At 39.9% G+C, this 16,804-nt stretch overlaps 1 protein-coding gene across 1 annotated transcript in view; it reads right to left on the bottom strand.

Moving 5' to 3' along the window:
- kcnn2 (potassium calcium-activated channel subfamily N member 2) overlaps positions 1–16,804 on the bottom strand; it is a 553,897-nt gene that overhangs the window by 502,225 nt on the left and 34,868 nt on the right. The gene's annotated exons all lie outside the window — the stretch shown is intronic.

Here is a 16,804-nt window from a genome sequence, read left to right as displayed (position 1 = left end):
ACACGGGCAAGTACTTTCCTAGCAACATCCAGCAGTGAAATATCACCATCGGCTGTCCAGACTGGAGCTACAGTACATTAAGATGATTTCAGCAACCTTGTTGATCCACCAGTACTTCTGGATTTCACAGAGCCTGTGTTGTGTAATTGAACTAGTTTTTTTTCCACATCTGCACGAGGGAAACTGATGATGGTATCAAAGATGAGCTTGAAATGCTGTGTTCTTGGCCTCTGGTGGGGGAATCTTGTCTGTGGCCACCTCAAACTACTCTGGATTCCTCCTCTTGGAAACTCCAAGGTCTTTCTTGGAGGAGGACAGGAGGTTTGTGAGCAGCGAGGTCCATAGTTCATCAACATCGAGATAGGTAGTCATGATGCCACCATCCGTGGTTGGGATCTAGATGTGTTCAAGCTGAGTGAGAAGATGAATTGTCACTACATCTCTGGGGTCAATAGTTGCAAGGGATGCAACACTGAGGCACGGTTACTGGGACTGTCCGCTAGTGGATTGTCTAAGTACAGATTGGAGGATGGACTGGAAAAGTCTGTGGTCTGTCCAGCATTTTGCTCCTGACATCACTTATGTGATCAGGACATACAAGGAACTCCTACAGACAATGATATAGTTCAGGAGGTGTCAGTTCTAGGATAGATCCATGTCGTCTTGTGTTTGTTGGGGAGCTGAAATATTGTGTTGGCAATAGACAGTTGGTGCTCCACACAGAAGGAAAAGAGATGGAACCATTTAGCATTCATATTTCAAGTCCCATGTTTCCCAATAACATCATTCCAGATACCAGAGCTCCATCCAACTTGTGAGCTGAAGTCTCCAAGTAAGGCGATGCTGTCTGAAGCAGGAAAATTCCAGAATGCTTTGTTAAGGGCAACACAGAAGTTATCCTTTTCTTACTCTGTTAAATGCAGTGTAGGAGCATATGTGCTAATGATTGTCATATTGGAAGCTTTCACCAATGGAAGGTGCAGGGTCATTAAGTGTAGCTGGTGCCAACAAGTGTTCATTCTTCACAGCGAGGCCAATTCTGTGGATGCGCATCTCTCATTGTGGTCAGCCTTTCCAGAAGCATGTATATCCATCTGGCTGTGGTTTCAGTAAAGAATCCTTCATCAGGGAGACTAGTCTTTCTGAGGGCACAGATATCCACCTTGAAGATTTGGACCTCTAAGGCTATAAGTGCTGTTCTCTGAGGTAGTCAGTCGGTAATAGTCAAATCCACAAGTGTACGGACATTCCATGAAGCTAGTATGAGAGATTTTGTTTTTCGACTGCATGTAGAGGGGTGAATCACCACGTGGAGTTGCCTGGGTAAGTACAGATGGGACAAACTTTGTTTACAAGGCCTTTTATTGTCCCCTCCCCATCAGGGGTAGGCAGTGGTTCCAACCAGCTTCTGTTCTTAACTGGACTCCTGGGATAATTAAGTGATGTGTTATTTCCCAAGTCCTGTGTTTTGGGAACAATACATATATATATATATATATATATATATTGTAATGGATGGCCGGCCATTTATCCCGGCCAATACCCCCAAGCCGCCAGGTGGAGCCCTCCTTGCAGCGTGGAGGTCCCAGAAGACCAGCAGGGCATCATGGACATTGGAGTTTTATGCAAAGCCCTGCTGGATGCCGTTGGGGCCACAGGAGGGAGCTGCAGGGAGGACCGAGGGCTTCTTCGTGCCCTGTGACCCGGAGGTTCGTCACAGGAAGAGCGACGGACTTCCGGGTTGAAGAAAGGGACTATTTACCCTGACCCGGAAGCGAAAAGGACTTGTGGACTATTGGGCAGAAACACTTCCGGGTCAGGGATTATAAAGGACTATGGGAACTCCCAGACAACGAGCTGAGCTGGGTGGAAGGGTGGCAACGCGTCTGGGAGCTGGAGGATTGGTTATTTGTGTATTATTGTGGTTTATTAGTGATTTATATGAGTATTGTGGAGGAGAGTGTGCTTTGTACACTGTGGCAAGAAAATAAAGTCAACTTGAGGACTTTTACCTGGTGTCTGGAGTCGTGGACAGGGGTTCAAGGGAACGAGGGCGCCCCCTATCGTTCACAATATATATATATATACAATGGTGTATGGCCGGGGTTCATGACCGGCCAGGACGACCTTCGTTATATCCTCAGAGGGAGCAGCCATGGACGGTGCAATACCTCCCCCTTGACGCTAGATGGCCTCCTCCCTGGGTTGGAACGGTGCCTCGATTTCCAGCAGGGCTCCCTGGGAATTGCAGTTGGGTGCAGCCCTGTTGGGTCCCACACGCGCCACCAGGGGGGGCTGCAGCTGGAACTCCTGAGCCCTTGTGGGCAGTGTTTTCACCACACCCTATAAAAAGAACTATAAAAATGGCCAGCAACCATTACTCAGCAGCCAGTTGGGTGGAGGAGAACAAGGTTGCCTGGAGGAGTAGTGGTAGACGCAAGGACTGTTTTGACTTTAATGTTTAGTGCTTGGGACTGAGTTGTGCCTGAGGGGATTACAGGGAAGACATGCCCTCCAGCTGAAGAAAAATAAAACTTTGTTGGTTTTTATACGTGTCTCCGTGTCCAGTCTGTGTCAGGTCGGGTACAATATAGCACCTTTGTTACAATATATATATTAAAATGTACCAAGCACTAATATGGGAATAATGTATTTTTTTCTTTTTAACAATATTTTCATTCTACTTTTTTTGGTGCAGCTAATTAAATGAGATCAGTGTAATCAGGTGTTATCACTGATTAGGAATCTGGTTGGAACAAAAACCTGCAGCCACAGTGTGCCCCCAGGACCGAGGTTGGGAAACACTGGCTTAACCACACTGGAAGGATACGGATGAGGCACTTGTTTTAGTGTACCTCTAAACAGCCATCACACCAACACCACCACATATGCGGATTTCATACTAAGAACGTACACTGTCACCCAATGGTAGTTCTCTTCATCTGTTTCCCATGCAGGAGAAAGGATGAGTATGGCAGATTGAAAAAGAAGCTAACACAAAGGAGTTGTTTATATCAGTGGATATCACTTCCTGTCGGAATTCACATGGCAAGCCAAGTGCAAGGTGAATTGGTATGGCAGGAAGTTTCACCATTTTGGAAGGACCCGTTGCAGGACAGTGGCGGTGGTTGAGTCCACCTTAGTCAGGACTTCATTTCTGACCTTGCTGCCATGGGTTGCCTATCCAGGAGTACAAGACACCTGACATTATTTGGGGGATCACTGATCATGTAAGGGCGGCACGGTGGCGCAGTGGTAGCGCTGCTGCCTCGCAGTTAGGAGACCTGGGTTCGCTTCCCGGGTCCTCCCTGCGTGGAGTTTGCATGTTCTCCCGTGTCTGCGTGGGTTTCCTCCGGCGCCGGTTTCCTCCCACAATCCAAAGACATGCAGGTTAGGTGGATTGGTGATTCTAAATTGGCCCTAGTGTGTGCTTGGTGTGTGGGTGTGTTTGTGTGTGTCCTGCGGTGGGTTGGCACCCTGCCCGGGATTGGTTCCTGCCTTGTGCCCTGTGTTGGCTGGGATTGGCTCCAGCAGACCCCCGTGACCCTGTATTCGGATTCAGCGGGTTAGAAAATGGATGGATGGATGATCATGTAAACCACTCCACCGCATTAAAGCGCTTACTCAGTGGAGGGTCAAAATTAATAAGTAAAGACAATTAAAGTGAATTTAAAGAATAAAATGAAGAAAAAAAAAGTTTTTTACTTTATTTAGAAAATACAAATAAACATGTAATAATTCTGAATCTGATAATCCCCCACTATCAGTTTGTATAAATTGTAAAACAAAATAAAAGGATGAATAAAAATGGGTTGTGGTCCCATATGGATAATCCCCATTTTTGTTTGTGGTAAGTGAAGTTGTAAATAAAGTGCATGACTGCACCACCAGCAGTAACTGTGGTACATTAAATGAAGCATGGGTTCCTACATGGGTCATTAGAGAGCTTGAGACAGAAAAGAGTATGAAATGATGGATATGGCAGGATGCAGATTGCTGGGTCATGTCATGTTGGTGTAACTGTTTTTACTCCAGGTTAACAACTTTTAAATTGTGGGGGAAGTATCTTCTACAATGCTGTTCTTTGCAATTTAGGCCCACAGACTTATTCAAATGGTTGCATTATAATAGTATCCATTCATATTTTATTTTTAGGTTGAAAGCTGTTAATATGAAATTGGTGAAGAAAATCAAATGATATAGTTGGCTTTAATTCAAACTACAGAGACATAAAAAATTGTTCAAACAATCATTTTGAACTTGCTTCTTTGCTTCTGTGTGCAAGGTTTTGCTCCAAAAGATGCAATTTTGCAGTCCTAAATATGAGTAAGAGTGGACAAATTGTAAAAGAATATGGTAGTCTGCTAGGATAACATCTTCGGAAATCTCTTAGTTCAGGTTACACTTTCTTGTAGCCCAGCTTTATATACAGAGTGGGAAGTTACCTGCAAATTTTTACAGTAACATTTATTTGTAAAGTTTTGTTGTACACGAAGGCATAGTACTCTTCTACCACAATATAAATTAAATTTGGCATTTTGGAAGAGAATTCTCTGCCAAAACATCATCAGTTTACCTCAGGATTATTCTGAAGTGCAGTATATATTTTACAGTGTCATAAACATTTAGTTGACCTCAACGAGTGATGTTTGTATACAGTTGATGAGGTTTAGGCCTGAAAAAGTGTGTTCACACTGTACAGTGTTTTGGTGGGAATAGTACGGAGTATCTCCCCACCCTTCAGCATACCTGTTAGGAGCCCAAAGTACATATTGGTTAATGCTGAGCATCTTATTATTTATGAGACTCCTTTCGTGCCCATTTCTGTAACTTCATATTACTTTAACATGGCCTTTTTATAACTTCAATTTAACTTAATCCTGATACTCTGTATGTTCAATTCATCATAATAACTATTCATGGTGGCTCTAAAATCCGTACTGACCCCTACTCTCTCTTCTGTTTCTTTTTCGGTTTCTGTGTGGTGGTGGCCTGCGCCACCTCCACCTACTCAAAGCTTAATGATGCTCCAACAATGATGGATGGATTAAAATGCAGAAGTCTACGTGACCATCATCATCAAGTCCTTCCGTGAGAACTCTAAATCCAAAGAGGACTGTTTCATTTATGTTACATAGAATGCCCAGAGGGGACTGAGCTGTCTAATGGTCTGGAATCCCTACAGATTTTATTTTTTTCTCCAGCCATCTGGTTTTTTTTTGTTTTTTCTGTCCCCCCTGCCCATTGGACCTTACTCTTATTCTATGTTAATTAATGTTGACTTTTTTTTTTTCTTATTGTGTCTTTTATTTTTCTATTCTTTATTATGTAAAGCACTATGAGCTACTGTTTGTATGAAAATCTGCTATATAAATAAATGCTGTTGTTGTTGTAACTGTGTAAGACAATATCTGTTTGTAAAGGACGATAGCCCTCTGATTTTGAAAGGTTAGCATCCATTTCCTGTGGCTCACCACATGAAAATTTGTGACAGGAACACTGTTAGAACGTTGAAGCCATCACCTGTAATCAACAAGCTGCTGAATATTTTAGGTAATTTTCTCAGTGGTAGCAATCTCTGTCAGTTGTCCATGTCTTTGGTGTGCATTTTTGTTTCCAAGTTGTACATTTCATGAAATGACTCAGCACTTCATCAGTATTTGTTAGATCTTGCAGTTTGACTAGTACAGTAGACAATCTAAAGTTACTGTGCTTTCTCACCTAAATTTAGTTTTGCCTGAAAATAAAGGGCCACTTGTATATGTGGTTTCTGGATGCTATCTGCATACAACATGGTACATTCTCTGTCTTGGTTGTGATGCTGTTCCCACCCTGTAGTCATCACTACTCTGCAGAATACCCTCCATATGTAATCCACTAAAAAAGTTCTTCCAATATTTTAAAGTTGTCTTATATTTGTTTTTGTCATAATGCTGTTTGCAATTATTATTCCTTTCACTTGTAACTGGTAATGAAGCAGCAGTGGAAGGGTTCACCTTTTACTCTCCTTTCTATTGTTTTTAGATAAATAGATATATACTTTATTAATCCCCAAGGGGAAATTCACATACTTCAGCAGCAGCATACTGATAAAATCAATATTAATTAAATAGTAATAATAAGTTAAAAAAATGCAGGTATAACAGACAATATCATTGCATAATGTTAACGTTTAACCCCCAGGTGGAACTGAAGAGTCGCATAGTGTGGGGAAGGAACGATCTCCTCAGTCTGTCAGTGGAGCAGGACAGTGACAGCAGTCTGTCGCTGAAGCTGCTGCTCTGTCTGGAGATGATACTGTTTAGTGGATGCAGTGGATTCTCCATTACTGACAGGAGCCTGCTCAGTGCCCGTCGCTCTGCCACAGATGTGAAACTGTCCAGCTCCGTGCCTACAATAGAGCCTGCCCTCCTCACCAGTTTGTCCAGGCGTGAGGCGTTCTTCTTCTTTATGCTGCCTCCCCAGCACACCACCGTGTAGAAGAGGGAGCTCGTCACAACCATCTGATAGAACATCTGCAGCATCTTATTGCAGATGTTGAACGACACCAGCCTTCCAAGGAAGTATAGTCGGCTCTGTCCTTTCTTACACAAAGCATCAGTATTGGCAGTCCAGTCCAATTTATCATCCAGCTGCACTCCCAGGTACTTATAGGTCTGCACTCTCTGCACACAGTCACCTCTGATGATCACGGGGTCCATGAAGTGCCTGGTCCTCCTAAAATCCACCACCAGCTCCTTGGTTTTGCTGGTGTTCAGTTGTAGGTGGTTTGAGACGCACCATTTAACAAAGTCTTTGATTAGGTTCCTATACTCCTCCTCCTGCAGCCCACGATAGCAGTGTTGTCACAACAAACAAACAATAATCCATAACAAAGTATGTGTTACTTATTACCTTATTTATATCACGGTAAATGACAAGAAGATAGAATTAAGTCCATGCGATTCAATTAAGCTGCAGGAAGAATTGTCTGCAAATGACAGTGCCTCAGTCTGGAGAGGGCTTAAACTGATCACTAATTACAAGACACAAACATTTAATAGTTCTGCTGATTCCAGTCTGGCTAGTCAGTTAAATCATTCACTTTGAAAGACAATGGAACATAAATATACCTGTTGATCTCACTGTTACTACTGTACACTCCCCTTCTTCTCGGCTACCCCTCCTGACATCACTGCAAAACTCATCTACAGCTTGTTCAAAAAGCAAAATATTAAAAAAGCTGCTGGCCTGGACCTTATTTCCCCTTCCACACGCAGGCTTTCTTACATTAACCCACAGTTCTGGTGAACCACAGAGATGTACCCAACTACTCTTGTCACCTTGTACCTCTGGAGATTCGTCTGTCAAACTTCTTAAATTTGCAGTTGACATAACACCAATAGGCCTTGTTTCAAACAATGATGAATCCATATACAGACAAGGGGTGGAAAATCTAATGTTGTGGTGCAGCCATAATAATTTGGAACTTAACATTTGCCGTCACAAAATCTTAAGTGGGACAATAACATCACATGCATTATTAATAAAGCCCATTATAGAATGTTCTTTTTGCGTCAGCTGAAGAAATTCAATCTCTGACAAACAATACAGGTCTAATTCTAAATAGTCATCATCGAGTCCATTCTGACCTCATCTATTGGTCATCTGGTTTGGGGCTGCCTCTGTTCAGGCTAAGGCCAATCTGCAATGCATCATCAAAGACTGGGAAAGGATCATAGGCTGTAACTTACCACACACTGAAGTCCTACAATGAGGGCTGCAAAGATCATTGCCGATCCGACTCACCTAGGGCATCACCTGTTCTGAAGACTTCCCTCCGGCAAATGTCTTTGTGTAGTGAAAGCTAAAACAACACATCACCTAAAGTTTTTTTTCCACATGTAGTGATTCTTATTAATCAAGTCTGAGCTTCTACACAGTATCTATGTATACCTGCACACTAGACTGCCTGGGCATTTAATTCTTACTATGTATTTATTTTTTGCATTGCCCTTGTATGCTGCATCATAATTTATCATATTATATTTTATCTCTTCATATTTATCTTTTGTATTCTGTGTTGTCTTTGTATGTTGCACCAGTACTATCAAGACAAACTCCATGTACAAATTAATGTGCCTGGCCTATGAAGTGAATTCTGACTGATTTTTTGTCCTTACTGCCTTCCCTGTCCCAGTTGCTTTACAGCTAATGTTTGACTTGCATGCTTTATAGACTTGTTGCACAATTTCTCTACATTGGTCACTAGTGGTTGTGTACCTGTTAGGTGATGGTTACAGCAGTCTAGTGTACTATAAGCACCTGTCTTTAAAAGTGACACAAGTTAAGAATGTAGATGAAGAATTTGGTACTTTATTTTTTATCAAAATATTCTTAATTAGTGAAATTTTATAGAGACCAAAGGTCTGAAACACCTAGCAGTTCGACAGGTTTTTGTCAGTCTATAGTTCGGTCATCCAGAATTAAAAACTGGTAGTCTTTGGCATGCACCCTGCCCAGGATTGGTTCCTGCCTTGTGCCCTGTATTTGCTGGGATTGGCTCCAGCAGACCCCCGTGCCCCTATTCGGATTCAGCGGGTTAGACAATGGATGGATAGTCTTGGGCATCTGGATTACCAATTTGCCCACCCCTAATATGTTATTTCTTTTTTAATTTGCCAAGAACTGAAGCACCACAGTAGGAAATTGCTTAGCACTGTTGACTCACAGATCCGGCATCCTTTTTATGAATCCTGTGTCCAGTAGTTTGTATGTTTCGTCTGTGTGGGCTATTCGCAATGTAATCAATATCACTTTAATAACCTTTATATTACATTTTCTATTGAGGTGAAACAACACTGAATTTGATAAAGCTGGATCAGGAAATGGATAAATGGATGGAGATTCCTATAAAAATATTGTCAGTTAAAAGGTAAATACAATTTTCAAGAGTAATCCTTTCTTTATTAATACACTAGGAGGTTCACCCCCTGCTCGCTTTGCTCGTCAAACGGCCTGAGCTATGCTCCAGTCACTTTTCATCTCTGACACTTGTGTTGTAAAGAGGGGGGCTGAACGCACCCCAAAGAGAAGCGGTCGCTCCTCCAAAACCCCCTCTTAAACGGTGATACAATGGTAAACAAATGCATTTTTTCTTACCTCCTCTTTGCTCGATCAGCTGCTGGCTTGCTGCTGCTGCTGCCATGTGATCTGCATCTTGTGTGGTGCTTCAAACATTTAAAAGCTTGTACAGTAGCTGTCCTACTCTTTATCTTTTATTTCCAGCCCTGGGCATGGTTTAATCTTTTGGCACAAAGTCTTGTCTCACGGGATGTGAGTTCTTGATTTTTTTTTTTTTATAATTTAAAAACGGAATACGAATCTGAAAATCTAATAACATCACATTAAAGTTTGATAAATTATGAAAAGAATAATATTAAATATATATATGTAGGTTTTAAAATAAGCTTGATTTAAAGCGTGACAAAAAAGTGACATAGAAACGTCACATAAAATTGTTGCACAAAACTGTTGCACTTTTGGGCTTAGGATTTTATATTTATAAAGTAGATTTATTAAACATTTTCTCTTATTTTAGTTTGCTCATTATTAAAAAATATTTACGTACATTACTTTAGATGAGGGTTTTCAAATCGAGTCCTGGACTACCATTTTCTTTGCTGGTTTAAATTCCACCCAGTGTCAAAGATCAATGGGTCAATATTAACTCTAACCGATCAAATTTATTTAATTATCAGAGTTTTTCTCTTGTTTTATATTCAGAAAAATGTACCAGTATGCTATTTACATGTAAAAGTAATTCAGAAATTTGTATTGTTTGCACAGATTTAAAAGCTTAACTTTCTTTCTAATTCCCCGTCTAGGTGGAGTTTGCTTCCTTAATTGCATCCAAGCACTGAAAATTAGTGATCAGCTGTTCAGACACAGGTGCAAATGACGCTGAGTGCTAAACGAGAGCAGCTATGTCAGTGTCATCTGTGTGCTAATTACAAGAAAAGATATAAAAAGGGCATTAGAAAGAACAAAATCTTAAAAAGCAATAAAAATAAAAACAAGTCACCTCAATGTAACATACACAATCCATTTTGTAATTTCTCAATTGACATAAAAAGGCAGAAACTAGGAAATAACAGCTTGCCTAATGAATGCAGGAGTTCAGTTAAAGCAGAATTTGTTTGGCTTGGACACCTGCTGTTATGCTGGGCCACATGAACTTGACAACCAGTGATTTAAGCCTTTTCTGACTAATTAGCAGACACATGAAAATGTCACTGAAATACATGAAGTGTCTGAAATTACGCATTACATATTATTAGTATTGGGATACAATTGAGGGAAAAAACTTCTTCACAGAAAAAGCTGAAGTAAAAAGAACATTTAAAAAGAAAGTTAAAGCCATGGCAAAAAATACAAATTTCTGATTCACTGATTTGGCATTTTCTGTGGACCAGCTGTGATGATATGTGATAGCTGAATATCTGAAATATTATGTTTAATGTCTCCTACAACTATCAGTACTGTTTATTTGTTCTTAGATAGAATACCTACATTCAAGCTTTCAATTGTTTAAAATATTTTTGTTGCTAATGCTTCATTAGTTATTTCCAAGTGCAATGGTTTCCATGATTGATGGCTAATGTTACTCCATCTTATCTGACTCATACTTCTTAAAATGTATGCTATTAGTGTTATGTGACATACAAACATCTGTTAAAATATGGAGCAAAATTATTTAGGCAACTCCAGGAAGTATGCTGTTTTATTGTATTGCACATTGTTATACATTTATACTCACACTGGACCAATCTTACAAGCCATTAATCTGCCTGTCATTAGACTGATGGTAAGAAAATTAAAAATACAGTAATAGTTGAATGTTTTAACTGTATGCATAAAACATACTTTAGGCTGTACACTACCTTCTAATAATATGCTAAAATTTAGGCTACAATATACATTCATAACCAAAACAGCGACTCTTGCCTTTGACTTGCATGCATATATTTCAGATTGTTTAACACTTTTGGGGTACAAACATCTACAGCACCATTTTGGAGGCGTCACAACTGAACTCTGTAGAAATTTCTTAAGACATCACCAAAACACGGCAGACAGAAGGGTTATCAAATAAATAGTATAAAATAAACAAAAAGACTATTTGCAGTATACATCGCTTCTGCTCAAATACTGTCTTTGTGTGTGGGTATGTTAAAGACTATAGCCTGTCGTGGTTTACTGATATATCCCGGGTTGTTTTCTGCCATTGGCCTAATGCTCCCAGACACTGTGTTACATAAAAAACAAATTCTGATAACAGATTAATGGTTAGATAGATATAGAAAGAGTGAAAGTGTTTCTTTTCCAATCCATTGTTTTAATTCTACAGATAGGTAGTGTTAGCCATTGAACTTTTTATTATTAACATTATATGGTACACTCCCTACTTCTGAATCATTGTTTGACTCTGAATGAAATGCTTAACTTGCTTGTCTGAACACCATAGACCTTTATCACATTTCTGGTTTCTGAAAGCTCAGAATTTGGTAAAGTAGTGTATCAGCAACTCTGCAAAGGCTGAATTCTCTTGCCAGTGTTGTTGTAGAATATCTGGCTGCTACAATTCAAAACATAGGGATTTGTACCACAACTTTTACAATTTTCCTTAACATAGAGAAATGTGTAAAGGATAGTTGGTTTGATTTTATTTAACACCTTCATATGAACCCTGCATTTTGTCATCTTTGATTTTTACATGTCAAAAAAGAGGCTGAAAATGATGGAAGACTGCAGCTGTTCTACAATGAGTTGCCTGGAACAACTTGTTGAAAGCTCAATGCCCTCAGAATTTAGCATTTGAATGGATTATTACCCACCTCAGAATTAACTCTCCAACAGAACAATGACCAACTTTCAAATGTAAGAGAATTTAAAAAAAAAATAACTTGCTGATATCCTAAAATAAGGAGTTCAAAGACATGGGTTATTATTTACCTGTAAGTTTCAAATATCAAACATGAATATTGCAGGATTCCAGTAATATAGGCAAATTCCAAATTTCAGTTATAGCACAATGGAACAACAGATGAACTTTTCGGGCATTTCAACTTGCATTCACTCATAATGCCTTTTTATTATTATTAGTGAATAAAACCAGATGTGTGAAAGGGGCTTTATCAACACAAATGGCAGCCTTCTCTCTAATTTTATGAAATACTACCAATCACAATGCACTTAAAATGAATATTTGCTTGAAACAAGTAATTTTGAATTCAGGCATGTTTGTTATATTAAACAAATGACAATGTACACTGTGCGTGTCTTATATTACTATACTAAAAAAGAAACTGTTGGAAGAAAACCTTGTGTTGTTTGTCAAACATGGACATTTTTACTTTAGATTTCTGTTCCACTAATCTAATCACACTGTCTTGACCAAATATAGGTAAAGTTAAAAATGATGTAAAGAACAACATAAAATATGAATGGTGAAGACAGGATGTTGTGGTACACTGCCTCTGTGACAATACTGTTGTGATAAAATCCTATTGACTTTTTGTTATTATTATTGCTCTTATTATTATTCTCGGGTAGAATTTTAGAGCAGTCAGCACTGTTCTTAGACAGATCTAGCAGGTCAGGTTCTTTTCTATGTGGATTTGCTCTCTCTGTGTCAGAATTTTTCTTTCTTTTGAATTTTTCTTGTTTTATAGAAATTCTAGTGTGTGTTCAGAATAAAGTGTGTATGTTTGTTTGTTTACTTCTTGTTATTTATCTATTTATTTATTTATGCATTTATTTATTTAAAGAGCTTCAATAAAAAGCTAATTTTCTCCCTGGAGACAAACAAAGTTCTATCTATCTATCTAAATTGACTTTTCTTTGTAGATTCTGGTTTCTTACCACATCCTCAAATACATGCAGGATGGGTTAATTGACAAGTTTAAACTACCGAGTGTGGTCCTGTGGTGAACTGGTGCCCTGTACAGGGATGCCATACTCTCTTCCACCTGCCCCACAGTGACCCTGAATCGAATTAAGCAATTTTAATAATGTTTTTCCGTACGTAGCAAATGGGTAGTTGCCGCCTTATTGATTTAACACCTCAGTATGAATCACATGTTCATTTGCACTCTGTCAGTAATATACGTCATGTCTGTTAATTTAACTGGCAACTGTAAATCGGTGTGTGGATATGACTGAGCTCTATGACGGATTTGTACACAGTCCCGGCAACATCAAATTCAACACAGGAACCAACTGTGGATAACATTCAGCACAATCAAACATATATCCACAGTCACTCATTCAGGCCCACTCTTTCAATTAAACTAACTTGTATGTAATTGGGATGTTATGAAAAAACAGTGTAACCACAGAAATCAAACACAGACAGGAGAAGAGTATGTGTATTCCAAAATGACACTGGCCAAGCTGGGTTGTGAATCCACAACTTGGAAGTTGTAAGGCAGGTGCTAACTACTAGCTCACCGCATCATCCATATCAAAAAATACTTCTCGGTATTATGCACCAGACCTCTATCTTGAGTGTCACCCATTCCATTTATTCATGTCCACTGATCCTTGTACCTGTGAAACAGCAGTTTTAACCAGTTTGCTAAGAGACATGGGGCCTCATGTATGAGTGGTGCATACGCACAGAAATGTTGCGTAAGAACTTTTCCACGTTCAAATCTCGATGTATAAAACCTACACTTTTTTGTAAAGCCACGCACTTTTCCAGGGTACCTCATACCTTGTCGTACACAAGTGCTCCGCTCGGTTTTGCAGACTGGAGGCACCCAGCGTCAAAGCAGTGCTACTTTTCCTGTGTGGTTACTCTTTATTTTCCTGATGCGGCTTTATAAATACACTGAAAATAACCGCATATTATTTACTAGCAAAATACCCGCACTTAGCAGCGGAGAAGTAGTGTGTTAAAGAAGTAATGAAAAAGAAAAGGAAACATTTTGAAAATAACGTAACATGATTGTCAATGTAATTGTTTTGTCACTGTTATGAGTGTTGCTGTCATATACTGTATACTGTATATATATCTATCTATACTAATAAAAGGCAAAGCCCAAACTAACTCACTCAATGACTGACTCACTCATCACTAATTCTCCAACTTCCCGTGTAGGTAGAAGGCTGAAATTTGGCAGGCTCATTCCTTACAGCTTACTTACAAAAGTTGGGCAGGTTTCATTTCGAAATTCTACGCGTAATGGTCATAACTGGAAGCTATTTTTCTCCATATACTGTAATGGAGTTGAGCTCGATGGCCGTGGGGGGCGGAGTTTCGTGTGACATCATCACGCCTCACGTAATCACGTAATCTGACTGTCAACGCAGGACGTAGAAAACAAGGAAGAGCTCCAAAAAGCGCTAAAGAAAACATGCATTATATAATTGAGAAGGCAGCGAAACAATAAGAAGCGAGCGAGTGACATATACAACCATATTCATGAGTGCAGCTACTTCGGAAACAAAGCACGGTATAAACCTAAAGTTTAAATTAAGTTCATAGACAGGCTGCTGCTGGCGTTTGTCATGCCCACGGCTAATGCGGGATACAAGTTTAATGAGAGGAAGCAGGATATAAATGAGAGTTTTGATCACTTTGTAACTAAGTTAAAATTGCAGGTGAAGGGCTGTGCTTATGCAAATTCCAAGAGACTGTGTTTGTAGGGGGATTGACAGTGAAGGCGGGTGGGGGAGTCACGTCATCATCTCCCCTCCCATTCACCTCATTATCTCCCCTCCCATTCACCTCATTTCGCTCTGAGCTGAGCTCCGCAGCTAACGCAGTCTTGCGGAACCAACTTTGTGACACTGCCACCAAATACTCACAGAAAAATCCACAAGTTAATACACACGCTGTCTAGAGTTTCTCCACACTCTAAATCCTCCAGGCACTACTTACAAAAGGTTACATTGACAATCGTGTTACGTTATTATTAAAATGTTTCCTTTTCTTAGCACAAGCACAGCTGAGAAGCTTCGATGCATGTGCTCCATAACACCGTAAAAAATAACGCATTTAATCACACTTTGCATTTCAAGCAAAGGTGAACTTCTGTCAATGCATGATTTCCTGGTACACCGATTACATTGATGCACACATCAGAGCTACAAAAATGTTAGAGTCGGAAGAAAGCGCGTTGCTAGGACTGATTTGAGGAAAATTTAGTTTTAAAAGACTACCCTACGGAAGCCTTGATAATAAAAGCGTGGTTTTGTGCAAACTGTGAAAAAAGGAGTTTCCATACCACCCAAGCACTTCAACCTTACGGTACCATCTAAATGCAAAACATGTTACAGCGAACACAGAAACTGTGTATGCTGTTAGCACTAGCAGAAGCAGTTTGAGTACCAACAAAAGGTGTCGGCAGCCCAAACCTGATGAAATGACTGGCTTCAGGACCAAAATTAGTAAGTCAACATCGGTCAAACACTTACATGCATATTCATGAGTGCAGCTACTTCGAAAACAAAGCACAGTGTAAACCTAAAGTTTAAATTAAGAACATAGACAGGCTGCTGCTGGCGTTTGTCATGCCCACGACTAATGCGGGATACAAGTTTAATGAGAAGACACAGGATATAAATGAGAGTTTTGATCACTTTGTAACTAAGTTCACAGTGATGGTGAAGGGCTGTGTTTATGCAAATTCCGAGAGACTGCCTTTGTGGGGGGGGATTGACAGTTAAGGCGGGTGGGGGATTAACGTCATCATCTCCCCTCCCATTCACCTCATTTCGCTCTGAGCTGAGCTCCGCAGCTAACGCAGTCTTGCAGAACCAACTTTGTCAGGCTGCCACCAAATACTCACAGAAAAATCGACAAGTTCATACACACGCTGTCTCTAGAGTTTCTCCCCACTCTGAATCCTCCAGGCACTACTTACAAAAAGCTACATTGACAATCGTGTTACGTTATTTTTAAAATGTTTCCTTTTCTTAGCACAAGCACAGCTGAGAAGCTTCGATGCATGTGCTCCATAATTAGACAGGTGTGTGCCTTTCCAAATCCTGTCCAATCAACTGAATTTATCACAGGTGGACTCCAATTAAGCTGCAGAAACATCTCAAGGATGATCAGGGGAAACAGGATGCACCTGAGCTCAATTTTGAGCTTCATGGCAAAGGCTGTGAATACTTATGTACATGTGCTTTCTCAATTTTTTTATTTTTGTGTACTGACGCTTCCCATCCAACCTGATGGAGCTTGAGAGGTGCTGCAAAGAGGAATGGGCGAAACTGGCCAAGGATAGGTGTGCCAAGCTTGTGGCATCATATTCAAAAATACTTGAGGCTGTAATTGCTGCCAAAGGTGCATCGACAAAGTATTGAGCAAAGGCTGTGAATACTTATGTACATGTGATTTCTCAGTTTATTTATTTTTAATAAATTTGCAAAAACCTCAAGTAGACTTTTTTTATGTTGTCATTATGGGGTATTGTGTGTAGAATTCTGAGGAAAAAAATGAATTTAATCCATTTTGCAATAAGGCTGTAACATAACAAAATGTGGAAAAAGTGATGCGCTGTGAATACTTTCCGGACGCATTGTATATATACATGTTGAAATAGTTTTACTGTCAAATAATGCAAAGAGTACGCGACACGTTTCGCCCTAATTCTGGGCTCATCAGGCGTACACACACACCCTCTCGGGAATCGAACCTCAGAACCTTCGTCAGCGCTAGAGACGAAGCCTCTCTGTTTGCGCCATGCCGTGTGGTCCGTTTATTTGACGGTATGTAGATCGGGGTATATATATATACACATATATATATATA

This window comes from Polypterus senegalus, chromosome 7 (assembly GCF_016835505.1).
Source record: "Polypterus senegalus isolate Bchr_013 chromosome 7, ASM1683550v1, whole genome shotgun sequence".
In the NCBI taxonomy this organism is placed as follows: Eukaryota; Metazoa; Chordata; class Cladistia; order Polypteriformes; family Polypteridae; genus Polypterus; species Polypterus senegalus.
The sequence above is the reverse complement of the archived record's forward strand: the minus strand, read 5'-3'. Positions and strand labels throughout refer to the sequence as shown.